We start from the raw sequence: 13,300 nt of genomic DNA on the forward strand, positions 1-13,300 counted from the left end.
CTTCTTCAAGTTTATGTTGCAGCTCTTGCTCCAATTCTCTTGAATTTGTTAGTGTGACTTCTTCGGACCACTATGATGATGCTTCATCAAATACCACATTTCTTAACATATATGTCCGATTTGTGGTAGGGTCACAACACCTCCATCCTTTTCTTTGTTCGTCGTAACCAACAAAGATGCAACAGATAGTTTTTTATCAAACTTGCTGCGAAGATGATCTGGCACAAACACATAGCACACACAACCGAATACTCAAGAGTGACCTATGGTAGGTATCATCCTATTGAGCTTGTCGAATGGTGAGATAAACCCCAATCTTGCTTGTGGTAGCCTGTTAGTGATGTGGACAATAGTCTTTATGCATTCTACCCAAAATCTTGCTGGTACATGCATACTATGCAACATACTTCTGCATATCTCTGCCAGGTGTCTATTTTTCTTTCAGTTACTCCATTTTGTTGTGGCGTATTTGGGCAAGTCAATTGTCGCCTTATCATCTTCTCTTTAAGGTAGTCATTGAACTCACGTGATGTGTATTCTCCCTCATTGTCCGTACGGAGACATTTGATTCTCCTTCCAATATCATTTTCCATAGTATGTTCGAACTCCTTAAACTTCTCAAATACTTCAGACTTCTCCTTTAATAAGTAAATCCACACGTACCTTGAGAAGTCATTAATTAAAGTTTACCATGTATCGGTAAACACCGATAGAAGGCTTTTTTTACTGGTCCAAACACATCTGAGTGTACTAGCTCCAATGGCTCCTTGGCTTGATACTTTGAATCTCCATAGGAAAGTTGATGTGCTTTTCTGTATTGGCATCCAGCACATACCATGTCTCCTCTAATCTCAAGTTGAGGAAGGACCTTTAATTTAGACTGTTGCATCATGACTTTTAATTTGTTGTAGCTCACATGCCCAAGACGTGCATGCTATAGATCAGCTGTTTCGTTACTCCGAGTCTTCTCCATATAAGCTGTCTCGGCTGACATAACATAGATTGACTCTTGATACGCTCAAATTACACCTATTAATGGCGTAAAGCGGACGTTGTCAAATATAGTAACCCAAACAAGGTTGGGGTCGAATCCCACAGGGAATACGGAGAGAAGAGGGTACTAATTGTATGCGATACCAGTCTTTAAAGGCTTTAATCATATTCCGAGTATTTTTAAAATGAGATTTGATTTGTATTTGCTATTTTGAACAGTTTGGAATTTGTTTGCATTTGGAGAACCAAAGTTGTGTCCCCGCAATGATTAGACGTATGCTATGGGTGTCAATATGATATATTTCTAATGGGGTCGCGGTTATGCATGCACTTAATCTCTAATACAGTTCCTAATATTTTTCAATAGTTAGAAAGTATTTCTTTTCATGATTTTCCCAAATGCAGAAAAGTTATAAATAAGGTTGATTAAATATGCCAAGTAGAACTCGTCTTATTCCTAAGCGAGTTCATTAAACGAGGGTTAGCGCCCCGAGTCCTTGTTATATTATTTCAAATCACACCCTAGTTTATCCTTCCAAATAAACTAGGGTTTGTGCATGAACAAGTGTTTGCAACCACTTATAGAACAATGAACATGAAAAATAATAAAATACATCATAACCCATTATATATATATATATATATACAATGTTAGATACCCATTACATAGCACCCATCATTTTGGGTCCACAACTTTGATTAAAGAGACTACTCACACATGATGGTCTCAAAAGTAGTAAGCAATAAATGAGACATAAAGCTTACAAATGTAATAAAGATGATGAAATATAGAATCTTGTTGTCTTCACTAAACTTCAAAAAGGGAGTATTCAATGCTCACCCACCAATTGGACTTTTTAAGTGAGTACAAAAATAAAATCTGAATGCTTAAAATGACCTAAAATGTTCTTTAAATAGCCTCCAAAAACGCGCAGCAAAAACTGACAAAATTGCCCCCGATAGCAAGATCGACGGACCGTCGATCGTTCGACGATCCGTCGATTTCTTCGTCTTTTGTAACTTTAGCCCTGTGTACCGTTCGACTGTGCCGTCGACTAGTTCGACGCTCCGTTGAGTATCCCGTCTTTTTCTCCTCTGCTGAGATATCCTTCTTGACGACTCCAACGACGAAACGTCGATCAGTTCGACGCTTCGTCGATGTATCCGTCCTTCGTCGTCTTCAAATTTGTCATCACTGGAAAATCAGGATTATCGACGATTCAAAGGACGGTTCGTCGATTGATCGACGGACCGTTGATTCTCATTTCTGGCAACTTTTTTTGTTGTTCTTTGCTTTTTTGCTTTTGGGCTATTGTTTTCCTAAAACAGAATAAAACATATTAGCGAGAACCAGACTTACTTGAAAACAACCAAGATTCATAGTAAAAAGGCGTCGAATGTGTCACAAATCTGTGGCACATCAATACCCCCAACTTAAGATCTTTGCTTGTCCTCAAGCAAGTCAGACAAAACAATCTACAAAATAAAATTTGCAACTATGCTAAAAATAAAGTAAAAGTGACTACAATGGTGTTTGCTCATTGCTACCGGCATCTGCATTTTAAAATCAACTCCCTCTTTCATCATTTCCCAAACAAGGTTCTTTCAAAACAAACTCATTAGAATTGACCCTGACGCTTCAATTGATGACATCACATTATTAGAAGCATTTATGCGTGTGTGTTCACCCTTATGCCCCCACTTAGCTTAGAAAATGTCCCACACACAGTTTGACAATAAGAATTGGGACAAGGATAGATGAGAATAGAAATCACTCGCACTCACAAAGAAGTTCATGATTTACCAGTGCAGATACCATATGCTTGCCTTTAATTTCAATGCCTAACACTTTCGGATGGTTCAGGTGATCATTATAGGACTTGTTCTTGGGTTGTAATGTATGCTCGGGGACGGGTAGGATACTCATTTGGGAATTAGTGACTCATCCTCCTTGACACTACAAAATTTGACCTTTCTTCTCATGCCCAATTTATTCATTCTTCAACTCATGACCACGATGTGATTTTACCCTTACCAGAATTTACACTCTTTTTATAAGACAACATTATTATTGCTATAGAACTATATATATATATATATATATATATATATATATATATATATACGTACATATATGTACACGAAATGTATATATACATGAGACAACATTTTTTTTTAATAAACTTTTCTCAAATTTGATCCGCTATCACATCTAGTTCTTGATTATGCAACTCACACACCCCCCAACTTTAGGCTCTTGGCCTTTACTTCACACATATACCACCCCCAGCTTAGGCGATTCGCTTCTTTTCTCTAGTAGTGTCAAGGAGGAAATGGGTGCAAAGATGGAATGAAGTCATGAAATGGGGAAGAGGTTTGTTACAACAAATCAAGAGAAAAAGTCAAAGGCTCAACATGGGAACTAGTGATATTCATATAGAACAGGTTTTGGGTTTTTTAAGGCTGACGTCACTATTCAGAAGGAAAGCCTATGATCACCTCACAACCGACTATCCTAAGTAATATAGCACGACCTACCAGGCAAGTTCTGGATCCACATATGCTAATAATGAACACAAGAAGTTCTCACACTCACAATGGCATAAGGATTTGAACACTCAATTCATACACACTCTAATATCTATGATGTCACAAAAAGAATCATACATGTTAATTCATTACAACCTGACATATGCAATGGGAATTTTGGAGGGGTCAATTTCAAATCAACCCATAAAACACATCATAAAGGTCCTTTTTTCATCGAAAATCCATGGCATAAGTTCAAAATGCAACAACCATAAGAGTCACAATTACTTTAATCCATAAAACAACTATAAATATCCATAAAACAAATATAAATATCCATAAAACAAATATAAATACTGAAAAGTACATCAGGTTGCCCCACCCCCAGCAAAAAGAAGATGCATTGTCCTCAATGCATAAAAAATCATACCATCACCCCATGGTGGTAGTGCCGACCTGAAATACTCTAATCCTGCTTTTGCTGCTGAGGTGCCTCCCCCGCAGCAGTCTGAATGGGGGTCCTCTCGGCGGCTGGCTCGGTGGGCTGGAGTGATAGAGCTGACTAGCTCTGTGGCTGCAGGTCTTGAGGAGCTATCGTGATCGGCCTGACTGGCGCTGGAATAGCACTAGTGCTGGAAGATGCGCCGGTGAACCTCATATCCAAGTGTGACCGCCGCATACCCTCCTGAAGCTCGAGGTCTTCATCTTCATTGTCCTCCTCCTCATCCTCATCATCAGCTATTGTGACAGGCCTCTTTCTTTTGCGACTCTCCCTGGGCTCATCCTCAGTCACCAAATCAACCACTCTGATCCAATCGGAAATGCTGGTGACTGGTGCAGGTGGTGTTGGGTCATCCACAATAATCGGCTCTCTCGTCCGAAGGGCCGCAATCTCAGCTCGGATCTGGTCATGCTCGGTCTTCAAATCTTTTGAAGTGCCAGACTCACTCTTCTTTTCAATAGTGAGTATCTGCATCTCCAAACTGTCAAGTCATACATTTACTCGAGCATGATGCCTCTCCATAGCCTCCTGAAGGGGCTCCAAATCCGGTGCAATCTCTCTCTAGACGAACCTACCTAACTGTTGTAGTATCCGGGTCACCTGCTGATCAGCTCGCTCTGCTTTGATTGCAAACTCCCTGAAGTTAGCTCTGTTGAGGACAAACAGATCCTCGGAGGCTGTTGTTGTGGCTGATGGAGTAATATGAGATGCAAATGGAACAGCGGGCCGAGGTGGTGCCTCAGAAGAAGGGGTAGCATCAGCTACAGATGGTGTGGAGGCCTCTGTGGTGGACAATCCTTTTGTGCCCTGAGGTACTGAATCCGTGACATGCTCAGCCTACTCTAACAATGAAGTACTGGTGGCCTGAGATGTACGGAGGGTCTCATCCCTACTCCGCGTGATGTCACACGTCTTTGTTGCCTGAAGAGTAGCTGCAAATGCCTCAAGTTGCCGCAACTGGGCCAACCGACAAAACTACATGATGAGGCACGGGAATATTAAGGCTGTCGCCTCCTGTGGTGCGCGTGCCCGGATGGCCCTACTGATCAAATCACCCAAGTTCATTGGGTACCTCGATAGCATAGAAGCCACAACCACTGCTCTATCTGGTGTGACTATGTTATCTGCTCCCGTAGGCAGAACCCGATAGGTGACGAAATTTCACCAGAATTTAGCTTCCAAGCTGATATCTTCCTTACGGATGTTGGCACCCAATTTTCTCAACTACGGGGCCTGGTCCGCTGGCCCTCTAGCCATCAATTGCGCAAACCATTCCCGTACAGATTGCTCAGCCCGTCTTTCCATTTTATCATCATATTCCACTGTGGTCGGTGCCACGAAGTCATCACCAAAATAAAACCGGTTGATTGTGCGCACTGAGACGTCAACATGGACACTCCGAACATACACCGTGTCCAATAGAGGGGCGGCTTTCAAAGCTTTCTTGTTCTTATGGCGCTGCTCGAGCATTACCCTGTATGTAGCATAGAATTCCCGAACCATGGTCGGACAATAATCACTTGGAGGCTGGGTGAATGCCTGAAGATGATAGTGCCTGATGAGATCGGTGATCCGAGGATAGCTCTCCAAGCCGCTCATACTGATCTGTTCTTACTCTTGAATATTTCTCCTTGGATGACCCCCGTCGTCTGTATTGGCCCCTCGGATATAGTACTTTCGGCACCCTGCATAAGGGAAGCGGACTGCTGCTATCTCCATCTTTTGCAGTCGTAGCCGCTCATGCTCCTCATCTGAATTTCGCTCAGGAGCGACTGGTTGGTCTATCGCTGCATCACTAGAATCAACGGATGTGGAGAATGACATCCCCTGGGTAGACTGAGAGGAGACTTGAATGGGCGATGCTGCTTGGGGTGTGGTGGTCTGAGTCCTCGATCGAGTTGTTGGGACTGCCGCTTGATTGTCAGAGTCAGAGGGGTCGTCCCTAAGAGTAAGGGCTGTTTGACCCCGACCTCAGCCTTTTCTGGGACCACCACCCCGCTTGACTGGCTTCTTTGGAGGCATTCCTGAGAAACGAAGACACTTCATTGTTAAGATAACCATAAAAACATAAAAGAATCAGTTAAAAGTACAAAATATGCGATCATTGTTAAGGCTGCCAGTGGTCCGTCGATGTGCTAAAGAATCGTCAAATAGATTGACGAAGCGTCGAAGTTCCCGTCGAACTGTTAGACGCGCCGTCGATCGCATCGTCGATCGTGGGTAAGCCACTGGAAATATAGAGCAAAAGACGGTGAGAAAGACGCCCCGTCGATCAATTCGACGGGCCGTTGATCTCATCGTCGATCTCATTTTATCACCAAATTTGCCACTGAAAATTTCAACTAAACGACGATGGGAAAGACGCCCCGTCGATTGATTTGACAGGTCGTCGAATCCACCGTCGATGCTGTATTTAGCAAGAATATTAGACAAGGCTCATTCGACGTTAAAATAGGGCCGTCGAATTGAACGTCGAATGTTTTTTCGCAGGCTAGACTACAGATCCTATACGTTCTTTGGCCGATGTGCCAATCCCACATATTTTGGGGTTACTCAGACTTCACCCCATGTCGGCTTGGGTTAGACTAGGGAAAACATTGGGTGGGCAAAACAACGAAGGTCGTAATGCCCTCCAAGCCATTGTGACATCCAATGCCCCTTTTTGGCATTTCATCGAACAGTTTGCGGGCAAAACAACAACAGCCTTATGACTGAGGTGTATTTGTCGTATTGCCCTCCGACTTGGCTAAAAATCAAGCACCCAACAACTACAGACAAATCAACAAACCACCCCCAGCAAAAAAAATATGAGCATACCAGGCGAAATAACACCATGCAAATAAAACAAGGAAAGCAGTCAAAAATAAGCACATAAGCCCTAGAATGCAAAAACAAACAATTACAAGGGAAAACTAATCCAGTAAGGCACATACCTGGAAGATGAGTGCAACTTGCTAGAGATGGAAAACTACTCGAAAAATCACACACAAAGAGGGATAACGTAGTAGGGCAGGGGGTGGGAGTGGCGATAGGGCTGGGGAGGAAAGGGGGGAGTGGGTAGGGTTGGGGAAGCAGTTAAGGCAAAGGGGGAGAAGTGGTAGAAAAAGAGAGAGAGAATTATGAGAGGGAGACGTTACATATAAAAAATGGGAGGGGTAATATAACCCACGTCCCTGAATCGTCGGGCTAAAACAACGAAGGGAGTGATCAATCGACGGAGCGTCGATCAATCGACGTTTCGTCTTTTTGACACAACTCACTGTGTCTCTCCTCCCCTTTTGTTTTTTTTTTTTTGTTTTTTTTTCTATAAACAAAGAGCAGAAGAACGCTCGTCGATCTGGCCGTCGATCAGTTCGACGGAGCGTCAAACCTGTCGTTGATTTGTCATAATTTCCAGTGACCAATCTTTCCTGTGATCCACTCGACGGTGCATTCGACGTTTCGTCGATCGGATCGACGGTCCGTCGAATATGTCGTGTAACTGCTGTCCTGGCAATTTTTTGGGTTTCAACACGTAGGTTCTGCAACATATCAATAAACATATAAAACAACACAACAACAAAAATCAACGGAATGAAAGAAAAAATTATATTGCGAAAAATGCACATGGGTTGCCTCCCAAGAAGCGCACAATTTAACGTCGCGGCACGACGTGATACTACTTTGGATGCTAAGGTCCGGTGCCATGTTTTAACCGGTGAGCATCGACAATCTTGTCACCATCAACCATCCAATGGTAGTGCTTTACGCGATGGCCATTGACTCTGAAAGTACCCGTCCCGTCGTCAGACTTTAACTCCATTGACCCATTGGGTGAAACACTCACCAAAGTAAAAGGGCCGGACCACTTGGATTTCAACTTACCCGGAAAGAGCTTCAACTTTGAATTGAACAGCAACACCGAATCACCCAGTTGAAAATCTCGCTTCAGAAGTTTGACATCATGATAGTGTTTCATCCTTTCTTTGTACAAACTCGCACTCTCATAGGCATGATACCGAAACTCTTCCATTTTGTTCATTTGAAACAACCGCAGCTTGGTTGCTTCGTCCCAATTCATGTTCAATTTTTTTAATGCCCACAAAGCCTTGTGTTCGAGTTCAACAGGTAAATGACAAGCTTTACCGAACAACAACCAATAAGGAGAAGTACCAATGGGTGTCTTTAACGTTGTTCTATAAGCCCAAAGAGCGTCATCAAGCTTAGATGACCAATCAGTTCGGTTTGCATTAACCGTCTTTGCTAAAATGCTCTTTATCTCCCGATTGAAGACTTCGACTTGCCCACTAGTTTGGGGATGGTAAGGAGTTGCGACCCTGTGCAGCACGCCATATTTTTCTAAGATATTAGCGAATTGCTTGTTGCAAAAGTGAGTGCCACCATCGCTAATGATTGTCCTTAGAGTGCCAAACCTTGTGAATATGTTTCTTTTGAGAAATTTGGTGACACTCTTGCCATCATTGTTGGGCAATGCTACAGCCTCAACCCACTTGGACACATAGTCAACCGCAACAAGGATGTATCGCATGCCACGAGAACTTACAAAGGGGACCATAAAGTCGATGCCCCACACATCGAATAGTTCAACCTCCATGACAAAATTCATTGGCATTTCGTGCTTCTTCCCAATTGATCCTTGACGTTGATATTGGTCACAAGATTTCACCATCAATTTTGCATCATGATAAATGGTGGGCCAATAATAGCCACATTCAAACACTTTAGTTGCTGTGCGGTTCCCACTGTGATGACCCCCCACGGGAGAGTCATGACAAGCTTTCAAGATTTTCATGGCCTCAGATTCGGCCACACATCGCCGAATGATGTTGTCGGCACAAGTGCGGAATAAATAGGGCTCATCCCAATAGTATTGACGACTATCTCTCAAGAATTTGTTCTTTTGGTAAGCCTTGATATCGTCGGGGATAAGACCTGTCACCAAAAAGTTGGCGATATCTGCGTACCAAGGGGCAACATCACAAGATACAGCCAAGAGCCTCTCATCAGGGAAAACATCATTTAACTCAAGATATCCACTTGGTCTCCCAGCTTCCTCAAGTCTAGATAGATGATCCGCAACTTGGTTTTCACAAACTTTTCGATCTTTGACCTCAAAGTCAAACTCTTGCAACAACAAGACCTAACGAATCAACCTTGGCTTTGCATCTTTCTTTGTCGTCAAGTATCTCAAGGCCGCATGATCCGTATGAACAACCACTTTGGATCCAAGTAGATAGGCTCGGAACTTCTCAAACGCGTAGACAATGGCTAGAAGCTCTTGCTCGGTAACGGTATAATTCATTTGAGCTACATTGAGGGTCTTGCTAGCACAAAAAATTGGGTGCATGATTTTGTTGTGCCTTTCCCTAAGCACTGCACCAATAGCAAATCCGCTTGCATTACACATGAGCTCAAATGGCATTGACCAATCCGGAGATACAATAATTGGAGTTGAGGTGAGCATCTCCTTCAACTCATTAAATTCCTTAAGGTATTTTTCATCAAATGCAAACTTAGCTTCTTTTTTAAAAAGCTTATACATCGGGTTGGCGATTTTGGAAAAATCTTTGATGAATCGCCGATAGAAATCGGCATGTCCCAAGAAACTGTGAACCCCCTTGACAGAGATTGGTGGAGGGAGCTTGGCTATGACATCAACTTTTGCTCGATCTACCTCAATGCCCTTCTCGGAAATCTTATGGCCCAGGAAAATTCCTTCTGTCACCATGAAATGACATTTCTCCCAATTAAGTACCAGGTTGGTTTCTTCACACCGCTTCAATACCTTACCGAGATTGGCAAGACATTCGTCAAAGGAGTCACCAACAAAAAAAAAATCATCCATGAAGACTTTCAAGAAATATTCCACCATATCTGAGAAAATAGACATCATACACCGTTGGAAAATAGCCGAGGCATTGCATAAGCCGAAAGGCATGCGGCTGAAAGCAAAAGTGCCGTAAGGACAAGTGAAAGTGGTATTCTCCTGGTCCTCTAATGCAATGTTAATTTGGTTGTACCCCGAGTACCCATCCAAAAAGCAATAATAAGCTCTTCCAGCTAGCCGATCAAGCATTTGATCAATAAAGGGCATAGGGAAGTGGTCTTTACAAGTTGCGGTGTTGAGGTTTCGGTAGTCCATACACACTCTCCATCCGGTGACTGTCCTTGTAGGAATCAACTCATTCTTGGAGTTAGGGACAACAGTGATGCCCCCTTCTTTGGCACACATTGCACCGGACTAACCCATGGACTATTTGCAATTAGGTATACGACACCCGCATCCAAACATTTGATTATCTCTTTCTTGACCACTTCTTGTATAGGAGGGTTTAGCCTCCTTTGATGCTCCATACTTGATGAACTATCCTCCTCAAGCTCGATTCTATGTTCACAAATACCGGAGGGAATTCCCCTAATATCCGCAATAGTCCACCCAATAGATCTTCGATAAGCCCACAACACTTCGAGCACCTTTTGAGTTTGTTCCTCACTCAATAAAAATAAGAGAATAACCGGTAAAGTATTATCTGGGCCAAGAAAGGCATACTTCAAATGAGAAGGAAGTAGTTTGAGCTCCAGTTTTGGAGGCTTAATAATCGAAGGCTTAGCCAGAGGAATTGTTCTTTTATCAAGATCAAGAGATAGTTTCTTCGGCTCATAAGAGTATGAACCCCAGCTAATGAGAGAATTAACTGTTTCAATATACCCCTGCATGTTATCCGCCTCGAAGTTCACCAAAATAGCCGAAAGTGTCTCGTCAAAGTGCTCCTCTTCTAACTGATGCTCCACCGCTTCGTTTATCACATCGAACGAATCAATGATCGAAATGCTCTCATAAGCACTAGGCAACTTTAACCCCTTGCTAGCTTGGAAGATTACTTCTTCATCATTGACCCGGAATTTTATTTCATTCCTTTCCGAGTCCATTAGGGCTCTCCCGGTGGCAAGAAATGGCCTTCCCAAGATAATTGAAACTTCTTTGTCAACCGCACAATCAAGGATGACAAAATCTAACGGTAATAAGAATTTCCCTACTTTAACAAGGATATCATCAACAACCTCTATCGACCATTTGGAGACGCATGCTCGTTGGTCTAGGTGTTCCCAAACTAGCTTACTTATATATGGCGAGTGGCATCAAATTAATTCTAGCTCCATTGTTACATAAAGCACGAGCAAAATCATGATGACCGATGGTGCAAGGGATAGTGAAAGCCCCGGGATCCCCCTTCTTTTCAACCTTTGATGACAAAATAATAGAGCTCACACGGTGGGTGACTCCCACCGTATCATGCTTGATTGTCCTTTTCTTCGTCAACAAATCTTTCAAGTATTTTGCAAATCCCGACATTTCTTGGAATGCGTCTAGGAATGGGATATTCATTGACAACCCTTTCAATTGGTCGTAAAATCGTTGGCACTTGGTATCCTCCGTTCGTTTCATCAATTTTTGTGGGAACGGGGTAAGAGACTTATATGTTTGAGTCAAGGGTTTAATTTCCCCCGTGACCTTGTTCTTTTGAAAGCTCTCACCGGTAGTTTTTTTAACACTTGGCTCCTCGTTACCCTTTTGAACACTAGGGTGAACTTCCTTCTCTTTCTCAACAATAATAGGCATTTCAATTGGTGCCTGTATTTCTTCTTCAACCTCTTCTTCAACAACCTCATCAATGATCGGCTCGACATTGATAGGTTCAACCACCTTCTGATTTATCGCGTTTAGGATCTTTCTGCTTCTAGTGGAAATAACCTTGCATGAGGCAATGTTGTCGCCTCCACTACCCCTTGGGTTCGGAACTGTGTCGCTAGGAAGGCCCCCTATTTGCGGTGGATGTTGCTCACGAGAAAGATCTCGCATTTGTGACTCCAGTTTATGAATTGAAGCGGTGTGAGAGCCTACCACTTCAGTCAGATTCTCCATCTTCTTGTCACTCTTATGCTGGTTGTCCAGTATCTTTTCAAGCATAGATTCCATTCGATAAGTCCCCTGATCATTGGAAGGGCCTTCTCGCTAATTTTGAGAGTTAGACGTATGACCCTTTGGTGGAACATAGGCATTGGAATTCCGATTACTATAATTGTTGTTGTTGTAATCCCTCCTGTCCGAACCACCATATTCATTTTGGCCATATTGATTGCTTTGTTGTTGGGGTCTCCGTTGCTTTTGATAACTCTCTTGAGAGTGATAGGTATAATTGGCATCCTCGCGTTGTGGCTGCCCCTCAAGATAAGCTTCCTCCGAGACTTGGTACATTTCAGAAGTATAAGGTGGCATCTCTTCGACAACATTCACACTTTTAGCTTCTTTCTCCGTAAGCCTCTTCGACAACAAATCCACGGTGGTTTGCAATTGGGCAAAATCATGATCTCGCTCATGATTTTCTTTGGCCACCGCGGCAGCAGAGGGACTACTATATGACAGGACTTCACTATCACTCGAGTGCCAAGCCTGATTGTGGGTGGTGAGCTTATTAAGCAAACGGGTGATAATGATAAATGACTTGTCCATGAAGAATCCTCCTACAGCAGTATTGACAGCAATCTGATTCATTGTATCTAAGCCCTTGTAGAATTTTTCCGTGATAATAGCATCCGGAAATCTATGAGTTGGAGATTGAGCTAGATAATACTTGAAACGCTCCCATGCTGAATATAATTGTTCCCCCGGAAGTTGTTTGAACTCAAAGATCTTATCCCGAAGCTCAACGTTTTTGCTTGGAGGGAACCATTTCTTCAAAAATGTATTGGCTAACTCGTTCCAGGTATGAATAGAATTGCTAGGGAGCTTTTCATACCATTCCCTGGCTTGACCAGCCAAGGAATATTTAAAGACCCGTAATTGAAGTGCATCGGCAGAAACAACACCTTGGGATTTTTGAGAACATACATGCAAGAAGTTCTTCAAATGTCGAAGTGGACAATCCTCCGAAGAATTTCGGAAATAACCTTCAAGTTTCAGCAGCTGATAGATAGAACTATTAATTTTGAAGGTAGCATTTCCAGTTTTAGGAGGAACCACAGCAGAAGCATAATCAGCTTTATTGATGAATTCAGTGAATATATTCTCATCGTCATCCTCTTCTGGTGTAGGTGGGTTCACTTGGAGTCCACCTTGGTTTCCTTGATTCCGATTCGGTCTTACTTCCATGTTCACCTGGTTCACCACAATAGCAAACGAGGTGTGATGGAATAGAAAAAGTTTTAAAGAAGAGTTCACAACAATCAGTGATTTCTAAACCGTATTCCCCGGCAACGGCGCCAAAATTTAATACG

General features: G+C 42.8%; 1 non-coding gene across 1 annotated transcript; it reads left to right on the forward strand.

Moving 5' to 3' along the window:
* The first annotated feature begins 12,624 nt into the window (after window positions 1–12,624).
* Window positions 12,625–12,731, forward strand: LOC132643000 (small nucleolar RNA R71). The gene has a single exon (XR_009583464.1). It is a non-coding gene; the product is annotated as a small nucleolar RNA R71 (small nucleolar RNA).
* The last annotated feature ends 569 nt before the right edge of the window (window positions 12,732–13,300 follow it).

This window comes from Lycium barbarum, chromosome 5 (assembly GCF_019175385.1).
Source record: "Lycium barbarum isolate Lr01 chromosome 5, ASM1917538v2, whole genome shotgun sequence".
Classification (NCBI taxonomy): Eukaryota; Viridiplantae; Streptophyta; class Magnoliopsida; order Solanales; family Solanaceae; genus Lycium; species Lycium barbarum.